At 42.8% G+C, this 23880-nt stretch overlaps 1 protein-coding gene and 1 long non-coding RNA gene across 5 annotated transcripts in view; one reads left to right on the top strand and one right to left on the bottom strand.

The window, feature by feature from the left end:
* Positions 1–1807: 1807 nt before the first annotated feature.
* LOC146075871 (uncharacterized) lies at positions 1808–22726 on the bottom strand. 2 transcript variants are annotated; one of them, XR_014473647.1, is made up of 4 exons: positions 22493–22726; positions 9713–9800; positions 6405–6535; positions 1808–2075 (listed from the first exon to the last, which is right to left on the bottom strand). It is a non-coding gene; the product is annotated as an uncharacterized LOC146075871 (long non-coding RNA). The 2 variants fall into 2 exon arrangements; XR_014473645.1 differs by lacking the exon at positions 6405–6535.
* A 6-nt stretch (positions 22727–22732) lies between these two features.
* The window catches only part of C9orf72 (C9orf72-SMCR8 complex subunit), a 36017-nt gene continuing 34869 nt past the window's right edge, over positions 22733–23880 (top strand). The window contains exon 1 of one of the 3 annotated variants that reach the window (XM_083185525.1): positions 22733–22913. The gene's annotated coding sequence lies outside the window, so the exon portion shown is untranslated. Of the gene's footprint in view, positions 23014–23880 lie in introns of all 3 variants that reach the window. The other 2 variants (XM_083185532.1, XM_083185517.1) reach the window with 2 other exon arrangements.

The raw sequence follows: 23880 nt of genomic DNA, 5'->3' as shown, positions 1-23880 counted from the left end.
CCTAACTTAGGTCACAAACAATATTAACAGTACTTACCACTATGAAGAGGTGACTGCGGAGAGCTCTGAGTGCTAAAAGCGCTCCTTGTAATCATCAGTTAACCATAGGCACGCGCAGCGCATTTTATTAGGGGATGCACCGTCAAAGGGTGTGCCTAGCACCACCTATTTGGCATGTCTAGCACCACCCATTGGGTGTGTCTAATACCGCCAATCAGGCGTGTCCACCATCATCTATTGGCACTTGCTACAATATAAAACATCTATCAGCCACACCATAATCTAATGTCTATTTCAGTTTTAGTCTTCTAATGACTCTGTTTAACAGTAAAGGCACATTTATAAAGCTAGTGCGCTGGTCATTATCTATCTATTTATCTACACATTTATAGAGCTAGTGCGCTGGTCATTGTCTATCTATTTATCTTAATAGTAAAGGCAAATAAAGTCAAAAACATATATGGATGACACAGGTACAGGTATGTAGTTGACAGGACAATGGTCTAGTACAAGTAACTCTTCTCTCTTCTGCACGGATCACTAGCTCCCATTCACTATTACAGGACTTTCATTGGGCTGCTCTCACCCTATGGAATGCCCTTCCACGCACAATAAGACTCTCCACTAGCCTCCAAACTTTCAAGCGTTCCCTGAAAACACATCTCTTCAGGCAAGCCTATCATATTTAAGTTCTACACGCATAACCCTCTGAGGCACTTATGCATTACATAGCTTCCCTTCTGGACCTGTAACTTGGTGGGACTGCTATGCTATTACTGGTGCATGTCCTTGTGTTTCCCTCCTATATCCCTATAGATTGTAAGCTTGCAGCAGGGCCCTCCTACCTCCAAGTCTGTCTGTTGCTACCCAGTTTGTTTTATCACTGTCTACAATTGTAAAGCGCAACGGAATCTGCTGCGCTATATAAGAAACTGTGGTACTCTTTACTTAGCACGGCGCCCATCGCGGCCATCGCCGGCATTGAATGCACTAAAAAATCGGGTGCGACGCGACCGACGCGATGCCCGCGATTTCCCATAGGGAACAATGTTAAATGTCTCAATTGACCCGATTTTCCTGTTCAATGCCTCAATTGACCCGATTTTTCCATAGGAAACAATGTTAAATGGCCCACAGAGGCCAAATAGGCACCCTGAAGTGTGAAATGGCCCCCACAATTGTTAACGCCACCCCACAATCAACGTGAACCCGAAGCGTGGCGAGCGCAGCGAGCCAGCGAGGGGCGGCGGTACGCGTCCTACAACCTTTTCATACCCCCACTATCCACGTCGGCGTGGAGTTGAGAATAGAATAGTGTGGCGAGCGCAGCGAGCCCAAAGCGTGGCGAGCGGACGCGGATACCTGTGAAGCCTGCGAAGGGACGCGTTTACCTGTGAAGGTATCCGCGTCCCCTCGCCACGCTTCGGGCTCGGTGGCTCGCTGCGCTCGCCACGCTTCGGGTTGACGTTGATCGTGGGGTGGCGTTAACAATTGTGGGGGCCATTTCACACTTCAGGGTGGCTATTTGGCCTCTGTGGGCCATTTAACATTGTTTCCTATGGAAAAATCGGGTCAATTAAGGCATTGAACAGGAAAATCGGGTCAATTGAGACATTTAACATTGTTCCCTATGGGAAATCGCGGGCATCGCGTCGGTCGCGTCGCACCCGATTTTTAGTGCATTCAATGCCCGCGATGGCCGCGATTTTTTTTACCTGCGATGCCCACGATCAAAATCGTGGGCGCCGTGCTAGGTAAAGAGTACCGAAACTGAAAATAAATAAGTAACAATACAAAATACACTTAATTGATTGATGGACACCGCTTCTTTTAATGGAATATAGTTCTAAAACACAAAAGTCTTTGGTAAAAGGTATTGCTGATATTGCTAGTGGCAGGGATGTGTTCATAAGGGTGGGCATAGCAATAGGGGGTGCCTGTGCACCCCTAACACTCAATGTGCGCACGCCTATCCAGTCAATTGATTTCATAATGTTCTTTTCAGTCTCCTTCATTATCCTGGAATTCAAAGACATCCTGGTCCTGTTGTTCTTTATTTTTTCCAACTGTTTGTTCTAAAACAGAAAATTTACACGAGATGAGGCATTCTTATCAGGTTATGCCAGAGTTCAAAGAACTATTACCTTGATTCCTCAGTACTACTGGCAGTAATTCAGGGAATAATACAGAGTACAAAGGCAGTAGCAAATACATTTGCAGAGAAACAAATACGAATGATAGGAAGGTGACCTGAGGAACAGTCAGTACAGTCTTTCCTCTGCTGGCAGGCACAAAAACACAAAAGTTCACAGGAACACAAGTACCCAGAAACAATATACTGTATTATTCAACAATAAGCAGTGGATCAGACAGATTTAACTAGCCAGGTGTCAAGTGTAATCCATGCTGGTGATGATTAGGCAATTCCTGACACCTGATTAGTGAGCAGCACCTTTGGCATTCTCCAGAACTGCAGCTCAGACTGCATGAAATATAGTACTGGGAATAGGGACATATTGTGTCATTCTACTAGTATATGCTTTAGTATATATACAGTCGGGCAAAAAAGTATTTAGTCAGCCACCAATTGTGCAAGTTCTCCCACTTAAAAAGATGAGAGAGGCCTGTAATTTTCATCATAGGTATACCTCAACTATGAGAGACAAAATGAGGAAAAAAAATCCAGAAAATGACATTGTCTGATTTTTAAAGAATTTATTTGCAAATTATGGTGGAAAATAAGTATTTGGTCAAAAACAAACAAGCAAGATTTCTTGCTCTCACAGACCTGTAACTTCTTCTGTAAGAGGCTCCTCTGTCCTCCACTCGTTACCTGTATTAATGACACCTGTTTGAACTCTTTATCTATATAAAAGACACCTGTCCAACACTTCAAACAGTCACACTCCAAACTCCACTATGGCAAAGAGCTGTCAAAGGACACCAGAAACAAAATTGTAGACCTGCACCAGGCTGGGAAGACTGAATCTGCAATAGGTAAGCAGCTTGGTGTGAAGAAATCAACTGTGGGAGCAATTATTAGGAAATGGAAGGCATACAAGACCACTGATAGTCTCCCTCGATCTGGGGCTCCCCGCAAGATCTCACCCCGTGGGGTCAAAATGATCACAAGAACGGTGATCAAAAATCCCAGAACCACACGGGGGGACCTAGTGAATGACCTGCTGAGAGCTGGGACCAAAGTAACAAAGGCTACCATCAGTAACACACTACGCCGCCAGGGACTCAAATCCTGCAGTGCCAGACGTGTCCCCCTGCTAAAGGCAGTACATGTGCAGGCCCGTCTGAAGTTTGCTAGAGAGCATTTGGATGATCCAGAAGAGGATTGGGAGAATGTCATATGGTCAGATGAAACCAAAATAGAACTTTTTGGTAACAACTCTACTCGTCGTGTTTGGAGGAGAAAGAATGCTGAGTTGCATCCAAAGAACACCATACCTACTGTAAAGCATGGGGGTGGAAACATCATGCTTTGGGGCTGTTTTTCTGCAAAGGGAACAGGACGACTGCTCCGTGTAAAGGAAAGAATGAATGGGGCCATGTATCGTCAGATTTTGAGTGAAAACCTCCTTCCATCAGCAAGGGCATTGAAGATGAAACGTGGCTGGGTCTTTCAGCATGACAACGATCCCAAACACACTGCCCGGGTAACAAAGGAGTGGCTTCGTAAGAAGCATTTCAAGGTCCTGGAGTGGCCGAGCCAGTCTCCAGATCTCAACCCCATAGAAAATCTTTGGAGGGAGTTGAAAGTCCGTGTTGCCCAGCGACAGCCCCAAAACATCACTGCTCTAGAGGAGATCTGCATGGAGGAATGGGCCAAAATACCAGCAACAGTTTGTGAAAACCTTGTGAAGACTTACAGAAAACGTTTGACCTCTGTCATTGCCAACAAAGGGTATATAACAAAGTACTGAGATGAACTTTTGTTATTGACCAAATACTTATTTTCCACCATAATTTGCAAATAAATTCTTTAAAAATCAGACAATGTCATTTTCTGGATTTTTTTTCCTCATTTTGTCTCTCATAGTTGAGGTATACCTATGATGAAAATTACAGGCCTCTCTCATCTTTTTAAGTGGGAGAACTTGCACAATTGGTGGCTGACTAAATACTTTTTTGCCCGACTGTATATATATATATATATATATATATATATATATATATATATATAATTATTATTATTAACAGTTTCTTATATAGTACAGCAAATTCCGTTGTGTTTTAAAATTGGAAAGTGATAAATCATCAAAACTGGGTAATAATGGACAATCATATAGCTAGGAATGCCCTGCTCTCAAGCTTACAATCTATAGGGAAACAGGTATTAATACACAAGGACAGGTGTTATCTATTGCATAATGGTCCAACATATTGCAAAGGTTCTTGGTGGGCTGTATGATATGGTCACGCAGCAATGTTGAACTGCAGTCAGGAGGCTGAGAAAGTGCAGAAAATGAAAATATGTGAGGATATGTGTGGACTGTGGGGTTGTAATTGGATAGGAATGTTTATACAAGATTATACCGACAGTTTCAGAGGGCCAGATGTACTAAGCTTCAAAAGTGATAAAATGGAGAGTGATAAGCAACCAGCCAATCAGCTCCTGTCTGACATTTTTCAAACACAGTCTGTGACATGGCAGGTAGGAGCTGATTGGCTGGTTGTTTATCACTCTCAATTTTATCACTTTTGAAGCTTAGTACATCTGGCCCAGAATGTGATCATCTTGCCTGAAGAGGTGAGTTTTCAGAGAACACTTGAAGGTTTGGAGACTAGAGAAGAGTCTAATTGTGTGTGGGAAGGCATTCCATAGAGTAGGTGCAGCCTGACCAAAGTTATGTAATCATGAGGATTGAATAAACGTGGGTTAGAGCTGGGTGGGGAAATATTTTGATATAAGTGAATAGATGTACTTTGGAGTAGTTTGGTTAATGGCCTTCTGAATGAAGTATTTTATACTAGCTAAAGTACTGTATCTGACTTTGCCCAAGTTTAAATCTTCAATTAATAAGTTAATAATGAGCTGGATCTAATGGTCAACATTTAAACATAATTAGCAGCTTAGCAGTTCTTCCAACATACCCATAAAGGTGCGTACACACGGGGGGGATTTTGTGTAATATCACGGGAAATATGGTCGCTAAGCGACCATATTGCCTGCAATGGGAGTGTGCACCGGCGATATATTGCCGTGTGCGCGCTCCTGTTTTTACCCCTGTAGTGATCGCTGGTCGCAGGAACATGCTCCTGCGACCAGCTGATTTCCACTGCCGGCCTCCCCCCGGAATTTCTTTTTCATCAGCGACCTTCTCTGGTCGCTGATGAAAAGGAGAAACTGAGCAATATATTGCTCAGCCATAAGCTCAGCAATATATGGCTGAGCAATATATCTCCCCCCATGTGTACGGGGCTTGAGGCCAGTGTACACCAATGGGAGGTCCAACCAAGACCTTAACCCCAGTCGGTGCAGGGGTGTCTGAATACATAACCAAATAGAATTTTATATAGAAGACTGAATATAGTAGAATACAGGTAACATATAGAAGGAATGCAGACAATTAACGTCTAGCAAGGAGGATTAGCATGCAGCTACATTTAGCTTGGATTGTAGTGATGAGAGTCTGTTTTTAGTGAGACCAGTAAAAAAGACTATTGCAATAATCAATGCAAAGATAATGAAAGAATGGATTGGAGTATTTGCAGTGTAAGGTATAGTTATGTTTGGATGTTTTTTTTATATGCATGTAACCTGATTTTGAGACAGATTGAATGTGGGGGAACAAATTACAGTTCAGAGTCAGAGGTGACGTCTGTGATGTTATTGCATTAGAATGCTTTATGTTTGCAGACACTCCCTTATTTGTATGTGTAAGCCTGAATCTTTAGTGACAGTCCCTAGGGCCGGGGTTCCCAATCTTTTTCGAGTCACAGCACCCTAGAGTATCAGAATTTTTCCACGACAACCCTAGGCCCCCCCAAAATTATATAAAATTAAGTAGATTGTGTTTATATGTGCTTCTTAGGTTCAGTTATGTGGTAAAGGGCATGATTTGCTTCTGATTGTACACATATTTTATGATTGGCAGCTCCCAGCACCGGTTTTGTCCATAAATAATTGATCATAAACAATTTGAGTTGGTCCTGGACCGCCAACTCGGGCCACCCCTGCAAGTGTCCCGAGGCACCTCAGGGAACCACGGCACACAGTTTGGGAACCACCGCCCTAGGGGAATGCTGGGAAGTGGGTGTAGTTCAGTGTACTGAGTTTGTGTGTGTGGAGAGCTAACAACGTTATAAAGAAGTTCAGCAGTGATTCTCTCTGTCCTAATGATTGGAATTACAAACATATGAACATAACATGGTGTTAGAAGATGTGTTACCTGGATTGCTAGTGCTCAGAGTGTGAGGGATCCTGCAGCTGCCTGTAAACTCTGCACTATGCCCTTGTCTTATCAAACAGTGAGTAACCATGGATCAACTGTCTCCTCAAAAAGGCATGCTTACTGTAGGTCTATGAGCGTTTAGGACAATTGGAAAAGATTTAGCTTGTGAAGCTGATACAGATGCAGACAAAACAAAGGCATACATTTTCCTCCATGTTATAGGAGAGGATGTGCTGGCAATTTATAATAGTTTTCAGCATGAGGAGGGGCAGCACATGGTGCTATCTGCTATTATGCAAACATTTGAAGATTACTTTGTGCCAAGAAAAAATGTGACCTATGAAAGATCTATGTTTTTCACTTGTGTTTAGAAGTCTGGAGATGGGTTTGATCAGTAGGTTACCGAGCTTCAGTCACTCAGTAAATCCTGTAAGTTTGGTGATTTAAAGGTATCACTGATTAGAGATGGTATTGTTTGTGGAACACCCGATAATGCACTCAGAGAGAGAGATTGCTGAGAGATCAAGACTTAACACTAGACAAGGCAGCGACTATGTGTAGATCGGCAGAGAATACCAAGTTGCAAGCAAAAACATTATACAAGCATTTGGTGCGGTACATGAAGTGCGGAAAAGCAGAGCCAAGCAAACCACCATTCTCCAAAATGAAGCAGTCTAAAGGTGCCCATAGACGGTCCGTTCCCGGACCGTCCGTTTTGTACTATGCGATGCGCGCTCCCGCGCATCACATAGTACGGTACAAAAAGTATGTGCTGCACATTTTTTGTACTAGCTAAACTTCGCATCGGATCGCATTGCATGCACACCGCATGCACTAGGCATGCGATCCGATGCGAAGCGTGCTAATTAAGACCCAAACGGATCCGTTTAACGGACCGTGTATGGGCCCCTTAAGATACACTCTAACAAGACAGTTTGTAGTTGATATGGAAATTCGGTACTTATGTAGTATCTGGGCTGCCGATTTTGTGATTGTATGCCTTACCTTAAGGCATACAATCAGATGCGATGCGATGCGATTTTGCATAGGATTCAATGTTAAGAAGGTCCTGTTCATTTCCCCACTATCCAAGTGGGCATAGAGTTGATTTTATATAGCGTTGCGAGCGCAGCAAGCCACCGAGCCCGAAGCGTGGCGAGCGAACGCATATTTCTTTAAAAGTATTCTGTGTCCGCTCGCCACGCTTTGGGCTCGGTGGCTCGCTACTCTCGCCACAGGTTTATATCCAACTCCATGCCCACTTGGATAGTGGGGAAAGGAAAAGGACCCCTTTTTCCCATTGAATTCTCTGTTAAAATGGACTCAGACCATTTTAACATTGAATCCTATGGAACAATCTTGACCATCGCATTGCATACGATTTGGTCGCATGCGATGCGATGCGATCGGATCCGATTTCTAAATCAGACGCCCAGATACTACATAAGTACCGGAAATTCTCACAATCCTAAAATGTGCCCTTCTTATTGTAAATCCTGTATGAAGGATTTGGTTTAATGACTTTGCCAAATGCTGTAAAATGAAAAGTGAAAACATCAAAGTGCACACTGTTCAACAAGTAGACAAATTCTTTGTGGATTGCATTGAACTTGGCAGTGCAGATAAAAAAAAAAAGAATGGATTGTTTCTTTAACTGTGAACGTTAACTGTGAATGATGTATTCAGTACATTACCCCTGAAATTTGACATTCCGTAATTTTACTGGTTCAATACCCTATGTCTCTACGTTAGTATCAATATTAATATAATATTCAACATCTTTGTCTATTGCCATCTTAGATTGCTGTGGGGATCAGAGGGACAGCGAACTACCCTGTTACAGGGCTTGCAGTTTACTCTCCTTCTGCTCCTTACAGACAACTCTATATGGAGAACATAATTTATATATGTATTTAGATTGGCGAATTATAAATATATTTATCCCCCTACGGCTTTACGAGATCTACATCTAACAAGAATTGTCTGAGTTCCTGTGAATACTGAGATTTATACCTGTCCATTTATGTTCCATCTTCACTGCCCTCACATCAGATGTAATAATGTCTTAATAGATATAGATCGATTTATTTACATCACCGATGTGTAATTATAGATTTTAATTGAATATGATTTTAATATGATTTAATATTTAGAATAATCGTATTCAGAATGATCCCTTGTTTCTCATATGGATAGATTAGGAATGTTATTTGCACTCTCTCTTTCTCTCTTTCTGCTCTTTTGAATGTATGCAAATATACTGACCACTTTTGCAACGATCATGCCCTAATTAATGTTATTGATTTAATCAGATGATTGTGATTGTTTTTGACCACAAATCGATGTATTTAAACATTAATATCTTTTTTTCTTCTCTGTTTACTTGTGAGTTCAGAGGATGCGCTGTAATGTATATGAAAGTGTTTAGTTTTTTAACCTCCAAATTACATAATTTTGAAAATGAATACTATTAATTGCATTATTGACCCATTATCCAATTAACTTTGGCTCATAAATACAAAGCACTAGCAATGGCTGATCACAGCTTGAAAAGTCTCCAGTTGCTCGGGAGACGAAACGCGTTGCCCCACTTCCGCCAGTGCTAACCGCAGACTTGATACAGACTTCCGCCCATACCCCCAGAGACCTTTGTCGTTCCTACATCCGGCTGGACTTCCGCCTCTACCATCAGCGTGTATTCCGGCACTCATCATCACATGGGAAGTCGCCGTCAGCGTTCATACCTCCGGAACACGGTCTTCAAACAGCCCACAGAGGTGCCACTCCAACTCCTCCAATTCAGTGAGTGTTATTGTACCCGCAACTATGAGCGTTTAAACTGGACTCCTGCAGCTTGGGCTCATTACTAACTGTGTTTACCTGCCTATACTAACACGCAGGCACCAGCAACCTGATATATATGCCAATACCTGCATGAACTCAGTGCGTGTCAGCTTACGTCAGCTTACTCGCTAACCCAGGTCTACTGTACTTTGGTTTACTAATTCACCCGCTGCTATAAGGCTCTTAACCGTGTGTACACCTATCGGCTTTTCTCTGAGGGGATCAATATCATTTAATGATACCATATATTATTTCTGCTGGGACGCCAGCAAATTTCCAGATAGGAATTGTGTCAAGTCTGCCCTTTTAATATACAGTGTTTTACTGGTCCAGATATGTGTTATATAATGTGTATATGTATATGTGTTAATTATATTCCAATTTCTGTTTTTTACCCACCTTGATCTTTAACTTATTATTTGTGTCTATATAAAACTTTTTATATTTAATTTATTTCTTACCCATTAGCGCCGGGGCTCTTGGGAGATTGGAACCTTCCCTTTCTCTTGAGTAAAAAAACTCCAACTGTGAACGAGATGCCTAATGACACTAAAATATAAAAAAAAAAACAGTTTAAAACATCTCTACTGATTGTGGCTAAGAATGTACAATTGATTCTAGGATTAAGTTCCTGTGAGAAACTTGGTTGCTAAAGAAAGTTATTATGGTGACATCACAAGAAGAAGATGATTGTGTTTACAGAATATAAAGATGTCTTTGAAGATCCAGGTTTGCCTGGAGAGCATAAGATAAATATAGACACACAAGTTTCTCCATTGATATACCCCTGTGTAAAAAAGTGCCATTTGCGCTGAGAGAAAACCTACGACAAGAGTTAAACCGAATGGAAGCCTTGGGGTGATACAGAAAGTTGATGAACCTACTGAATGGGTGAGCTCCTTAGTAATTGTTGAAAACAAAAATGGACAACTCAGAATATGTCTAGATCCAAGAGATTTAAACAAAGCTATAAAACGAGAAAATTTCAAAACTACTAACCAGGGGTGAAATCATGTCACAATTTGCGGGAGCAAAATGGTTCAGTAAATTGTACGCATCGTCACGATTCCGCCAACTGAAGCTAGATGGAGGTCAGCTCAATGCTTTGTGCATTTAATACACCAGAGGGTCGATACAGATTACTTTGATTACCAAATGGGATATTGACTGCTCCAGAACTATATCACAAAAGGATACACATGATTTTTTACATATTCCAGGTGTTGAAACAATGGGGGTTATTCTGGTTCACTCCTTCTGGCATATTCCTTCTCAAATGGACAAAACCATGTGCACTGCAGGTGCACTTATCAGGAAATTGAATCTAAACCTAAACAAAGACAAATACAGTATGAATTTGAAGTGAATACACTTTATGGGTGATGTGGTTTCAGATCAAGGTGTAAAACCTGACCCTAGGAAAACATCAGCCATAGTATACATGGAGTGTCCGAACAACCAAGACGACGTCAGAAGATTCCTTGGAATGATTACTTACTTAGGAAAATTTATTTCCCAGCTCTCTGAACGAACAGCGCCTCTTAGATGGTTGTTGGACAAAGATAACAAGTAGATTAGGTCACATGAACAAGAAGAAACAGGTCATAGCAGAGCAATGCTAAGATTTTTTGATCCTATAAAAAGTACAGATGGGTCTCATGCGCGCGTGCCCCCTGGGCAAAGGAGCCTTCCTCCGATCCCTTCAGCCTCCCTCCCCGCCCCGAGCGCCCGCCTAACCCTTCCCGTCTCCCTGAAGCGGAGACGGGCAGGGATGCGCATGCTCGTCCCAGTTCGGTGAAGCCCCTGCCGCCGGCGCTCGCCAGCGGGGAGGGTCTGACGAGCCCCGGCCAAAGATGGCATGGGCTCCATCTGTATAAGAATTTCAGCAGATGCTTCATAATTTGTCCTAGGCTCAGTGTTGTTACAAGAACATAAAGATATATGGCAACCAGTAATTAAGAGCATTGACAAGTGCTGAAACAAGGAATGCTCAAATTGAAAAAGAACTTCTTTCACTCACATATGAATGTGAGTGATTTCATCAATCTGTGTATGGTCAAGCATTTACAGTGGAGACTGACCACAAACTATTGTTACATGACTGTTCTAAATTACATGACTAAATTGTTACATGACTGTTCCATGAGAATTCACAGAATGCTCATCAGACAACAGAAATATGATGTACAATTGCTGTACTGTCGCCGTAAATACATGTACATTGCTGACACACATTCTTGTGCTGTTGACAAGTGAAGGTTACAGAAGTCTGATGGATGAAGAGTTAGAAGCATATATTAATTTTATTGTAGCTTCTCTGCCAGTGTCTCTTGCAAGACAAGAACAAATTAGAAAATAAACTGAGACAGATGACACAATGAAAGAGTTAAATACATCATTCTTAAAGGATGGCCAGAAAAAAAAATGTGCCCTTTGATTATTGGATGTACCGCAGTGACCTTACCGTTGTCAATGGTATTATTTACAAAGGCAATAGATTTGTCATACCTAAGAAAAACTATGCTATGCAATATACATGAAGCCCACTTAGGAGAAGAAAAATGTAAGCGGAGAGCGCGTTAAGTTATGTATTGGCCAAGAATGAACCAAAACATAGCACAGACAAATGCTACATGTGAATTATTTAGATTGTGGTTGTAGTGCTTTTTGTGTATGCTAGTAATGGCTGATGAACTGTGTATTGTGTAATTCCTTTACTTGTGTAAACAGAACATGCGTATGACATACAATTCAGGTTACAGTGTGGCATACACTAAATAGGTGACAATAACACGATCAATTGCAGTAACACAAAAATAAAAATTACATATTTATGTTATCCGTACGAAATTCCTGGTAGAGAAATGAAACGTTGATACGCTGATACTGCTGTGTCTGTCTACTTCATTTAGAAGTTGTTTAAAAAAAAAAATATATATATATATATATATATATATAATAATGCGATGCAATGTCCGGCACTCCTGTATAGCAAGTAACGGTGCCCGGGTGCCTTCCTCCTCTGGGACTAGCCCATACACACAATGTCGGTAAATGATAGGCGTCACTCCGGGGCTTAGTATCAACCAAATTTTATAAGAAAAAGCGGTGTCACGGTCAACGCCGTTTCGGATAAACCGTCATCAGGTATGGTCCTGATGACGGTTTATCCGAAACGGCGTTGACCGTGACACCGCTTTTTCTTATAAAATTTGGTTGATACTAAGCCCCGGAGTGACGCCTATCATTTACCGACATTATATATATATATATATATATGTATACACACACGCATACACACAATGCATATAGGAGGGTGGTGGGTTTCGGGGCGTGGGGTTGACCAAATGGGGGTGCTTGTGGTCATAGCCTCGCTTTGCTGCAGTGGGTATTGCACCCAGGGAAGACAAGGATAAGTGGGGTAGGTGTTTGCGGGGGCTTTTGCAAACACGCGGACGTCTGGTGTTTGTTGCTGGTTGGTGGTACAGATTGGTCCACCATTAGGTATCCCAGTTGCTGCTTCCCACTTAGTCGGCAGTTGTCCGTGTCGGTACTGATGTTAACGTAGGGCCCAATGTTGTGTGTGTGTTGGGTATGGGATCTGCTCCTAAGGGGTGGTCAGGTTTTTTTGTGCAGGAGGGGGTGCTGCCAGATTGGGCATTGGTGGTGACAGGTCAGTTGGTGAGCCTGTCTGCGCAAGTTGCCGGGGTGGGCTCCTGCACTGACTGCCACCACTGGGGGTGTTGAATGTGGTTCCTCAAGCAGAGGGCGCAAAGTGGTTGATGCTTTTTACCGCAGCAAACTGTTCACCTTGCCGATGGATCCGTCTACTCACCTAGTTCCGCTCTGTTCCTGATGGTGCTGCTTTCTTCTCCTTTGTCACAGAGCTCTCCGTCTTCCTTCCCATTTGCATCTCTGGCCGGATGAATTCTGGGTGTGGTGGGCAGGGTCTGGTGCCGTACCTCTGTGTTATCCTTGCTTCTGTGGTGGGTGGGTATGTTCAGTGCTGTCATTTTCTCCAACGTGTTTTGGCCTTGCTGCGGGCCTTCTTCTAGGGAGTTACAGGGTATGATTTTTGGGATGTTATTTATGGGCTGGGGGCAGATATTGAGGGCATGGTCTGTGTTTTCTCTTCTCCTGCGTTGTTTCCTCCTGTGATTGGTGTCTGTCTCTTGCACCATTGCAATAATATTTGTAAACATGTGATGATTTGGACATGCAGTCATTGTTCAGGGGGTTGTAAGTAATTACAACAAATATGGTGTGTAATTGCCAATGTGTGGTTTTGGTGTGGGTAGTAATCCCATAGCAGGGATATTGGGTTCAGAAATGCAGAGCGGAATCTCATGCAATCTCATACAATATCAAGTCGATACGATGTAGGTAGATAATGCACACAATACAATACAGGTGTCTAAATATACAACAAGTAGAGTGAATATAGATAAATGTCAATGCTTGTTTTCGTGTCTCTATTGCTTTTTTATACAAATAATTCGTTTTCCCTGGTTGTGAAGCTTTTGTGTGTTTTTAAGTCTGGCTCTGTGGTAGGGTGTACATATGGTCTACATTGTGATTCTTTTATGTGCCCGCACTAATGATAGGGTTTGTGGTCTATGTGCTTAATGTTACATAGGAGGTTTAGGTGTGGGTCATCTTGTTCTGACCAGTGATTTGACTTTGTTGTCCAGGTTAAGCCCTCGTGGGTTCAATGTCTTGAGTTCGTACATCCATCTGAGTTCTACTGTGTTTATTAATTAGGTGTACAGTTGGGGCTGGCTTCATCTTTGCAGGGCTGGCGTTGCCAGGGGGCACACGTGCACGCAATGCTCACGTGCCCCCTGGGCAACGGAGCCTTCCTCTGGTCCCCGCCGCCACCCTGAGCGCCCCCCCCTAACCCTGCCCATCTCCCTGAAGCGGAGACTTGCAAGGACACGCAGCATCCCTGCCGAGAGACTGGGACGTGCATACGTGTGAGACGCAGGCGCGTCTCAGTTCAGTGAAGCCTCTGCCACCGGCGCTCGTAAGCGGGGAGGTTCTGGCACGCCCCCGGCCAAGGATGGCAGGGGCTCCATCTGTAGTTACCTCCTCTCCAGTTTGGCTATACATTTTCGATTCCCATGAATAAAAGTGATTTTGGGTCGCTGTCATGGTACATTTTTTAATGTTTGGAGAGGTTGCGTTCTTCGAAGCATTTTCTGATGTTCCTTATGTGTTCATTTATGCATGTTTTCAGCGGTGTTATCATTCTTTGTATGGAGGTGGCTTGCTTCGAGTAGTTTGTGATGAACAGTGTGTCATATGCTTTCCTGTTTGCTGTCTTGTCCTTGTATTCCAGGAGGTTCCTTCTTTCTACGGCCTCTATCTCTTCGTTTGCTGTGTCTAAGTGTTCATGGGTGTAGTCCTTTTCTCTGAATTGCAAGGTGAGTTGGGTACTCTGTCGTTTGAGGTCTTCCAGTTTGGAACAGTTGCGGCTTAGTCTGAGGTATTGGCTCTTTGGTATAGCTTGCAGCCACTTCGGATGGTGTCCACTCGTTGATAAGTTGAAGCTGTTTACCATGACTGTTTTTCTGTGTTCTGGTCTGTATCCTTGCATCTTCAATGAAGATTTGTAGGTCTAAGACAGGCATGTCCAAACTGTTGCCCTGCAGCTGTTGTGGAACTGCACATCCCAGCATGCCCTGCCAATGTTTTAACATTCCCTAACAGCAAAACTGTGGCAAGGCATGTAGTTTCACAACAGCTGGACATGCCTGGTCTAAGAAGTTTACTTGTAGTTTGCTGTAGTTGGTAGTAAACTGCAGGTTGTTGTTATTGTTGATGTGCCCCGGAAAGGAATATAGTGACGTCTCTGTGCCTTTCCAGATGAACAGGACGTCATCTATATATCTTGTCTGGAGGGTGAGGTTTTCTTTGAAGTTATGTCCTTTCCATATGTATTGGTCTTCCCATCAGCTTATGAATAGGTTTGCGGAACTAGGAGCAAATTTCGTACTCATTGCGGTCCCAGTGGTCTGTCTGTAGAATTGGTTTTCAAACCATACGTAGTTGTGTTGTAGTATGAACATAATGCTGAATATGATGAAGTCACAGTACTCCGTGCTTTGGGTGTGGTCCTGTTCAAAATAGTAGCGGATGCTGGCTGCCCCTTGGTTCATGGTCTATTACTGAGTACAGTAATAGACCATGAACAAGGGGCAGCCAGCATCCGCTACTATATTGAACAGGACCACACTCTACATCTGAGGTTACTAACCAGAGGTTTGCTGGTATTTGTTCCGATGTGTTAATGTGGTTCTCTTGTGCAGAGGCTGGGGATGTTGTTGGGAATCAAATTATAGGAAATTGGCTCTTATATTTGTGTCAGATTGATCAAAGGTAGGTCTTCTGCTTCTGAGAATCTGTATGTGGTACTTCTGATTGTGTCGGTTGTTCAGCTCAATGTTTGGAGTTCTTCCCTTGTGATGTCTTGCTCTTCCATGTTGTGTATGTTGGTTATGTTGCTATTGTTCCACCCTAGTCCAAGGGACTAGCTAAGTGTGCGTAGTGTGGATCGTCGTCTATTTCATGCATGGAGAAAGATACCTCTGTTGATGTGCTACTGAACAAGGTTTCTCTCTGTGTCTTCTGACTGTTGTTTATGTTCTTCTTGGCAGTTGTTGTTTCTGTGCAGTCTTGACATGTATTGCTGGTACGTTAGATTTAGTCATTTGTACACTGAGCTTCGTTTAAGCTGTTGAGGTTCGTGATGTTCTGTTCTAGGTGTCGCTGTCTTTATGTCATTCCTCTTGGATTTTGTTATGCGTGGCTGCTTCTTAGGTTTGTTGATGCCTTATTTGTCACGTATGATTTTTCATCTCTTGGTGTTGATTATTTTCGTCTTGTTCATTTGCAAGCAGCTGGTGGTGAGATTGGATAGTGTGGTGAATTCAGCCTGCTCTTTGTATTGGTCTAGCTCTTTGTCCAGTTCTGTTACTTCTTTGTCTAAGTTGGTGAGTTTCTTTGTGTTATCCACTATCAGTAGTTGTATGAGTTGTGTTGAGCAGCTTTTAAGTAAGGCTTCCTACTTGTTCATGAACTCTGTGTTCTCCTCATTTTGTACAGAGCAAATGGATTAACAAGTAACTAGCGCTGTGTGAAATAACTAATGAAAGTTATCTTCATTTGGGATCTTGGTTCTTTACATAAGATCCTTCCTGTGGTCACAAAGGAATGAACTTACAATATAGTTCTATTCAGGTGTGCCCGTAGCAGTTTCTTTAGTGACCTTCAGATCGCAGACAAGACAGCATGAAATCAACTTACATGTGAGTTCTATCTCGCGTTCAAATCAGAGGTTTCTTTAAACGACAGATGACTTGTGGACGCCAGTGACAGGTAAGAAGGATTTATTCACAACGATCCAAGGATCCAAGTGATAAATAAAAAACACAATTTAAAAACAGTGTACAAAAAGAAGCCGATTCAAGACGTCAATACCAGTCAATTCCAGAGCGGCTGTTTCCTGCGTCCTGATGCTTCTGTGAGATGTGGCCCGATCATCATAGATGATCAGGCCGCATCTCACAGAAGCATCAGGATGCATCCACCTCTGAAGCGACACCACACGGATCTCCCCCACCTGGCGCTGTCTGCAGACTGAGGAAACAGCCGCTCTGGTATTGACGTCTTGAATCGGCTTCTTTTTGGACACTTTGTTTTTAAATTGTGTTTTTTATCTATCACTTGGATCCTTGGATCGTTGTGAATAAATCCTTCTTACCTGTCACTGGCGTCCACAAATTGTGTTTTAGAACTATATTGTAAGTTCATTCCTTTGTGACCAGAGGAAGGATCTTATGTAAAGAACCAAGATCCCAAATGAAGATAATTTTCATTAGTTATTTCACACAGCGCTAGTTACTTGTTAATCCATTTGCTCTGTACATTTAATTAGGGTTAGGGCGAAAATTTCAAAACTACTAACCAGGGGTGAAATCATGTCACAATTTGCGGGAGCAAAATGGTTCAGTAAATTGTACGCATCGTCACGATTCCGCCAACTGAAGCTAGATGGAGGTCAGCTCAATGCTTTGTGCATTTAATACACCAGAGGGTCGATACAGATTACTTTGATTACCAAATGGGATATTGACTGCTCCAGAACTATATCACAAAAGGATACACATGATGGAGTTGTCGATATACCATTTTAGGCTTTGTGTGTTCCACCATAGATGCGTTTCTTTGTTTATTAGTTGCTTGAGGTGTAGGAAGGTGTCGCAGAATATGTCTTTGTTGCTCTTTGGTGGGTATTTACTCATTAGTGCCACGAAAGCTTCATATGCCCTTTGGTCTCTATTGGTTCTGATATTGCTGAATCCCATGGTCAAACACTTGCTGCAGGTGCTTGGTCAAGTAGTAGTTCTGGGATTCTCGATGGTTACCTGCGCACTGCGTTTGGTTTTTTTGGTGTTAGCGGTTGCACTTGCCATAAGACCAATCCTGCAAAGTTAAACGATTTACATTGTGGTTGAAGTTCTGCGCTCCAATCCTTTTTGTGTATGCTAGTAATGACTGACAAATTGTGAATTGTGCAAAATAATTCCTTTACTTGTGTAAACAGAACATGCTTATGACATACGATTTAGGTTACAGTGTGGCATACAATTTAGGTTACAGTGTGGCATACACTATTCATGTGAATTATGTCTTATAGACAGACCAAAGCAACAAGCCAAACCGCTGAGTCCTCATGAAGTGCCAGAGAGACCAGACCAAAAAATTGGCGCAGATTTGTTTGATTGTAATGGGAAAACATACATTTTAGTGATTGATTATTACTCTACCCTGAGGTAGAGACACTACATACAACTACTAGTAAAGCCTTAGTCAATTGCAGGAAGTCATTTTTTTTCAAGGCATGGTGTACCTATGAAAGTGTTCAATGACAATGGTCCTCAGTTTTTCAGTACTGAATTTAGACAATTCAGGAATTTGGCCATTTTACAAGCCCCTACTATCCAAAGTCCAATGGGTTGGTGGAGAGTTCAGTGAAAACTGAAAAGAGTCTCATGAAAAAAGCTCAGGAAGGTAAAGAAGATGTTTTCAAAAGTTTTTTATTCTACCGCAGTACACCTTTACAGAATGGACTTTCTCCTGCACAAAAGCTATTGGAATGAGGATTAGAGAAAATCTCCCAATACATTATGAACTGCTTAATACGCATGACTCAATGTTGGTCAGACTGAGTAAGGAACACCAACAGGTGAAACAGAAACTGTTCTATGATAGGCAAGCAAACAGCTTATCTGTCTCAGAGATCATGAGGCATTTGGAGGCAGAAAGGTATAGCACAAGCACAAGTAGTACCAATATCTTATATGTACAGAGCATGGAGCAGAAGGAAGAAGAAATTGGGTGGATTTAAGATTTCAACCTAACCATAATGAAGACAACGTGATTGAAGTATACTCTTCATCTGACATGTATGATGGTCTTGATGGTGAACAAACCACAATTCTGGAAAGGTCCAACATGGTTGACGAAACATAGACTGTGTATGAAAGACCCAAAAGAGAAATACGCAAACCTGAGAGATGGTTGTTGCTTTATATTAAGCTGTTGATGAATTACTGAGGATATAGGGCTTACTGCATCTTGAAATAAAAGAAAATGTGATGTTACTGCATTAGAATGATTTATGTTTGCAGACACTCCTTTACTTGTATGTGTAAGCCTGAATCTTCAGTGACGGTCCCTAGGATCAGGGGAATGCTGGGAAGTGGGTGTAGTGTGGAGAGATAGCAACGTAATAAAAGAGTTCAGCAGTGATTCGCTCTGTCCTAATGATTGGAATTACAAACATATGAATATAACAATATCTAGGCAGCGATATTGCGGGGTAGAATTTATCGTTGAGGTCTTAACAGTGATCATACCATGCCTTTTTGAAGGGCAAAATGCGCCCTATCCCTCTAGTAGTACCCGGCTAGAACAGCATGCTGCCTGTGCCCTACAGATGCGCACGTGAAAACCCATGGTCACCGTAAATGCCCGGCGCTTCCCCAGCAGTGACTTTGGTGGAGCCAAGCTAGGCCCGTCCCCTTTGGTGATGTTGCCTGCTGGGCCCTCCCCGTTTGGTGATGTCAGTAGTCTTGGCCCGGCTACAATGGTGATGTGGCTGGCCCGGGCCCACCCACAGCGGTAACGCCGGAGAGCCCGGTCCGTCCCCTTCATGCTGTCCCCGTACAGCACTGGCGTGGCCAGGTCCTAGAAAACAACACTGCAGCTCCTAACTGTCATTTTTTTAAACCAGCCACTTTATCACTTCACCGAGCTTAATAAATCTGCCCCACAGTTCTCTTATGGCAAAGAACTGTACAGGACTGGGGGCAAAACATTACGCTGTTCAATGAACAGATGAGTCTAACGTCAATACCTAAGATGAAAACTGTCCTTAAAAAACAGGTTTCATAAATGGAATGTCATAATAGAGTAGAAAAAAAACAGTATGTTATAGAGCTGGTATGGCCATCTAATCTGGTACTGAACTCAGCATGCATAGTACCACATACATAGTACCGAACTCAGCACGCAAGGTAGTTGAATGCAGGTCCGACCTCTGACTCCGATCCGATGCACAATGGATTGCGCATCAGACCCAATGGGGCATCAAACACATCCAATTTGGGCCAATTTCTCTGCCCCGATCGGTTGGGAATGGGTGAAATTGGCCAAATTGTAGTAGTCAATGGGGGCGTTGACTCTCTCTGCACATGTTACATCTGCCCCACCTGCAGTGCACATGGTTTTGCCCATTGAAGCAGTGGTTCCCAAACTTTTTCAAATCATGGCACCAAATTGAAAGTTTTTCGTGGCACCCCTCGTCCAAAAGGTGAGTACTTTAGAAGAAAAATCTAAAATGAAATAAATTGTGTTTATATGTCATCCTTATAATCAGTTATGTGGTGACGGACAGAATTTGCTTCTGTTTGGCCACATATTTTATGATTGAAAGTCGCAAACCCCGGTTTTGCCTATTACATTGACCATAAATGATTTTAATTGGTCCTGGACCACCAACACAGGGCACCCCTGAAAGTGGACGCGAGTTTGCCAGATTATGTGATGCGTCTGGGTTTACTTTGTGCGTGTCACACCTCGTTATTAATACTTTACTCCTATCATGGAATGTCCATCATCTGACTCCAGGCATCGTTTTCATGTCTCTACACACTTAGAATATTTTTTATATATATATATATATATATATATTTTATGATCTTTATGTATATTTTTATATTTATATTTATTTTTATTTTATTCTATATGTAATAACTTCTTTGGGGCCTAATTTTGCTCAAATATGGTTATATATAGACAGAATCTCGTTCTATAACTAGTATATATCGCTATTGGATAAAAATATCCACATCAAAATATTAATACATTTTTTTAAGAATATTGAATCTTGCTATATAAATGAATTAAATATAATTTATTATATATTTAGTATATGTTATATGTTAATTGTTGTATGTTATATGTGGTAGTGAGCAATATGCTAAAGAGTTCGGTCTAATTAGCATATCAGTATAAGTCTAATAAAACCAAGCCTCTGAAAACGAGGCCTGGAGTCAGATGATGGACATTCCATGATAGGAGTAAAGTATTAATAACGAGGTGTGACACGCACAAAGTAAGCCCAGACGCATCACATAATCTGGCAAAATCGCGTCCGACAACGAGGCTTGTACCGCGTGACACAGAGACGCTGCACTAATATCCGGAAGCCCAATGAGAACGCGGCTTGACCGGCATGACGCGATTACGCTGTGCAACACCCGGAAGCCCGATGAGAACGAGGCGTGACCCGCAAGGCGCAGGACGCATGCGCAAAGCGGGAAATCCCGTCATAAAAGGCGGAAGTGTTCTACCAACCACATATACCTCCTGAGGAAGCCGCTGATAGACTGTCCAGGCGGAGAAACGCGTTGAGGTGACACCAGGGGGACACTGGAGGCTAAGAAACTTGGATTTCCTTGAATCTCTCGGATAAAACCGCAAAACACAGGTCGGAGAATTTACAAGTGAGAGTAAGCCACCTAGTCCTCTTCGGATTACAAATTAATATACCACTAATTAAATGTGCACATATAGTGGGGACTGTGTTTATTTGTAAGAACTAACCCAACTAATTGGTTGTATCTGGAAAAAAGGAAAAAACCTTAACTGCATGCAAAAGTCTAACCAGTTCATCGCCAAGGGGTGTTATGTCCTATATGTGTGTAAGTCTTGTATGTCTGAAATTGGCCAATTGCTATATTTAAATTGAATGTGTAAAATAAAATATTTTTTTATATTTTAATAAATCTAAACTATTTATTCAGTACAGCGCTGGTCCATTCTTTTTCTTTTGCACTATTGTTCTATATAAAGGGGTCTGGTAATCCCCCTTAAGGTCCAGCAGCAGTACCGAATAACAAATCAGCGCCCAATATCAAACTGTGTGTTTTGGTTGTTCCATTCTGTGCAGGGTTGCCAACCCTCCCGGAATGGCCGGGAGGGTCCCGGAAATCGGGTCCCCTCCCGGACCCCCGGAAAGGGGGGCAACCCTCCCGCATATCCATCCATCACCCGCGAACCCACACACGGCAGGGGGTCTGCGGGTCAAATGACGCGATCGCATCATTTTAGCCCCACCCCCACAGTGCAATGACTGAAATACTGACATTGCACTGCGGTGGGCGGGGCTAAAATTACGCGTTTGCTATAGCTACGTCCCAGATAGAGCAGCCCGACCGTGGCTCCGCCCCCAAACCGCCCTTTCCCCTCCCGGTGATGGCCCCGCCCCCCTACTTCAGTGAGCTGGCTGGCTGCCCTCTCTCGGAGAGGGCAGCATAAAAGTCGGCAACTATGATTGTGTGTGATAATGCATTCATCTAAAGTTAACTGTATCCCGCTAGTTACTGTATGCTGAATGTGTTCACTATATCAACAGGATTTGTGGCTGAAAATGTGTCAATGTATTCACTGTAATTTGCAACCCAAAGGACAAATGTCTGCACCCCCCACGCAATGATTTTTCTAATGGGGGGGGAACAAATAACGACTTTGACACAACATACTTCAAAAACCTGACCCCTTTTATCAATATTCTGTGATATTACTGTACATCTACATAACACACCCTTAACCGTCAATATCTGTGTTATTGCGGTAATGTTGCTCCCAGCATAGCTAAATACACTGGTTCTCACCCTGTGCTGCTGCATGTAGTCTAACAAGTCCCCTGCCTTCTTATAAAGGGAAACGATGATGCGCCTCAGTCCCCAAGGGAAAACAATGGCAATACAATTCATAGTTTCCCTGAGATATAGACGCTGCAAGTGCAAAGCTGTCAACCAAAATCCGCCATCTTTCTCCACCCAGCCCACCACAGCCTTCCCAGAGTGGAGACCTTATAAACGTCACTCGAAACTGTGGAGCACCAGCCAATTATAGTTGTTCTCTATTGGCCAGCGCCGTTGCTAGGAGTGAGAATCGCTATTGGCTATTGGCTGAGCGTGACTGCTGCGACAGAGCAGCGATTATCGGGGAATGCGGAAAATAAGAGCTGGTTACTAGGCAGCGGCGGCTTCCGGTACAGAGCTCCTGTCACCCGGTATCATCATCATCACCGTACGTAGAGGTATGGGCCCAGCAGGGCATAGTAGTGACACGTATTCTACCTGAAGTACGTGTGTGCTCAGTCTCTGCTTATTGGTGTTATGGCGTCCCGGTATGAGCACAATATATAATAAGCTGGTAATGACTTGCTGTGTGTGTGCCCCTGGACTGCCCTGTATAGATATATGTAGAAAGATATCTGTGTGTTCAACAGTATCTTGTCTGTTCTCGTTTCCTAAAATGTACTAAAGTGCACTGTTGTACTGTCACTGCACCATGGGGGTGTCATGGTGTGCCCATTATGTTTGTATTTTCTTGGGAATAAATGTAGAATCTCATTAATGCCACCTACAAATTAGATGACACTGCAAATTATACAATGTCTTCCCTTGAACTCCAGACAAATGATATAGGGGGTTATTCAGACCTGATCGGAGCGAGGGTATTTATCAGAGACCTGCCATCAGATAGCTGCTTGCAAAAATATTGCAGAGCAGCGTATAGCACTCACCGTCAAATGATTTTCCCCATGTGTGCAGTCCATGCGCTACCCAGAACCTACTCTGCCTGTGCGATAGGAACAGGCTGATTGAGGCTATAGCTGACTTCACATGCCTTTCCTGAAAACACCTGGACACGTCTGCATTTTCTGTAACCCTTCCAAAAATTGAGCAGTTACCACCCACAAATGCTGGTATTCACAATCGGTTCGATTATCGAACTTTGAGTGTGCAGAGTATGCATGTACAGCAGCATTTAGCAAATAAATATCCATTCGCATAGAAGTTGCTGAGTAGTCGCAGTTTGAAGACAGGAAGCCAGCGTTTAGGTGCAGAAACATGCCATTTTCTGGGTGTGTTTGTGAAAATGCAGGCGTGCCCAGGCATTTTCTGGTTGGGTTTCTGATGACAGCGATGAACACCTCCAGCCTGATTCATGAGCAGATTAGTGAAAGCCCTAGATTGGTGCACATAGACAA

Source organism: Crinia signifera, chromosome 1, assembly GCF_055691185.1.
Source record: "Crinia signifera chromosome 1, ASM5569118v1, whole genome shotgun sequence".
NCBI lineage: Eukaryota > Metazoa > Chordata > Amphibia > Anura > Myobatrachidae > Crinia > Crinia signifera.
The sequence above is the reverse complement of the archived record's forward strand: the minus strand, read 5'-3'. Positions and strand labels throughout refer to the sequence as shown.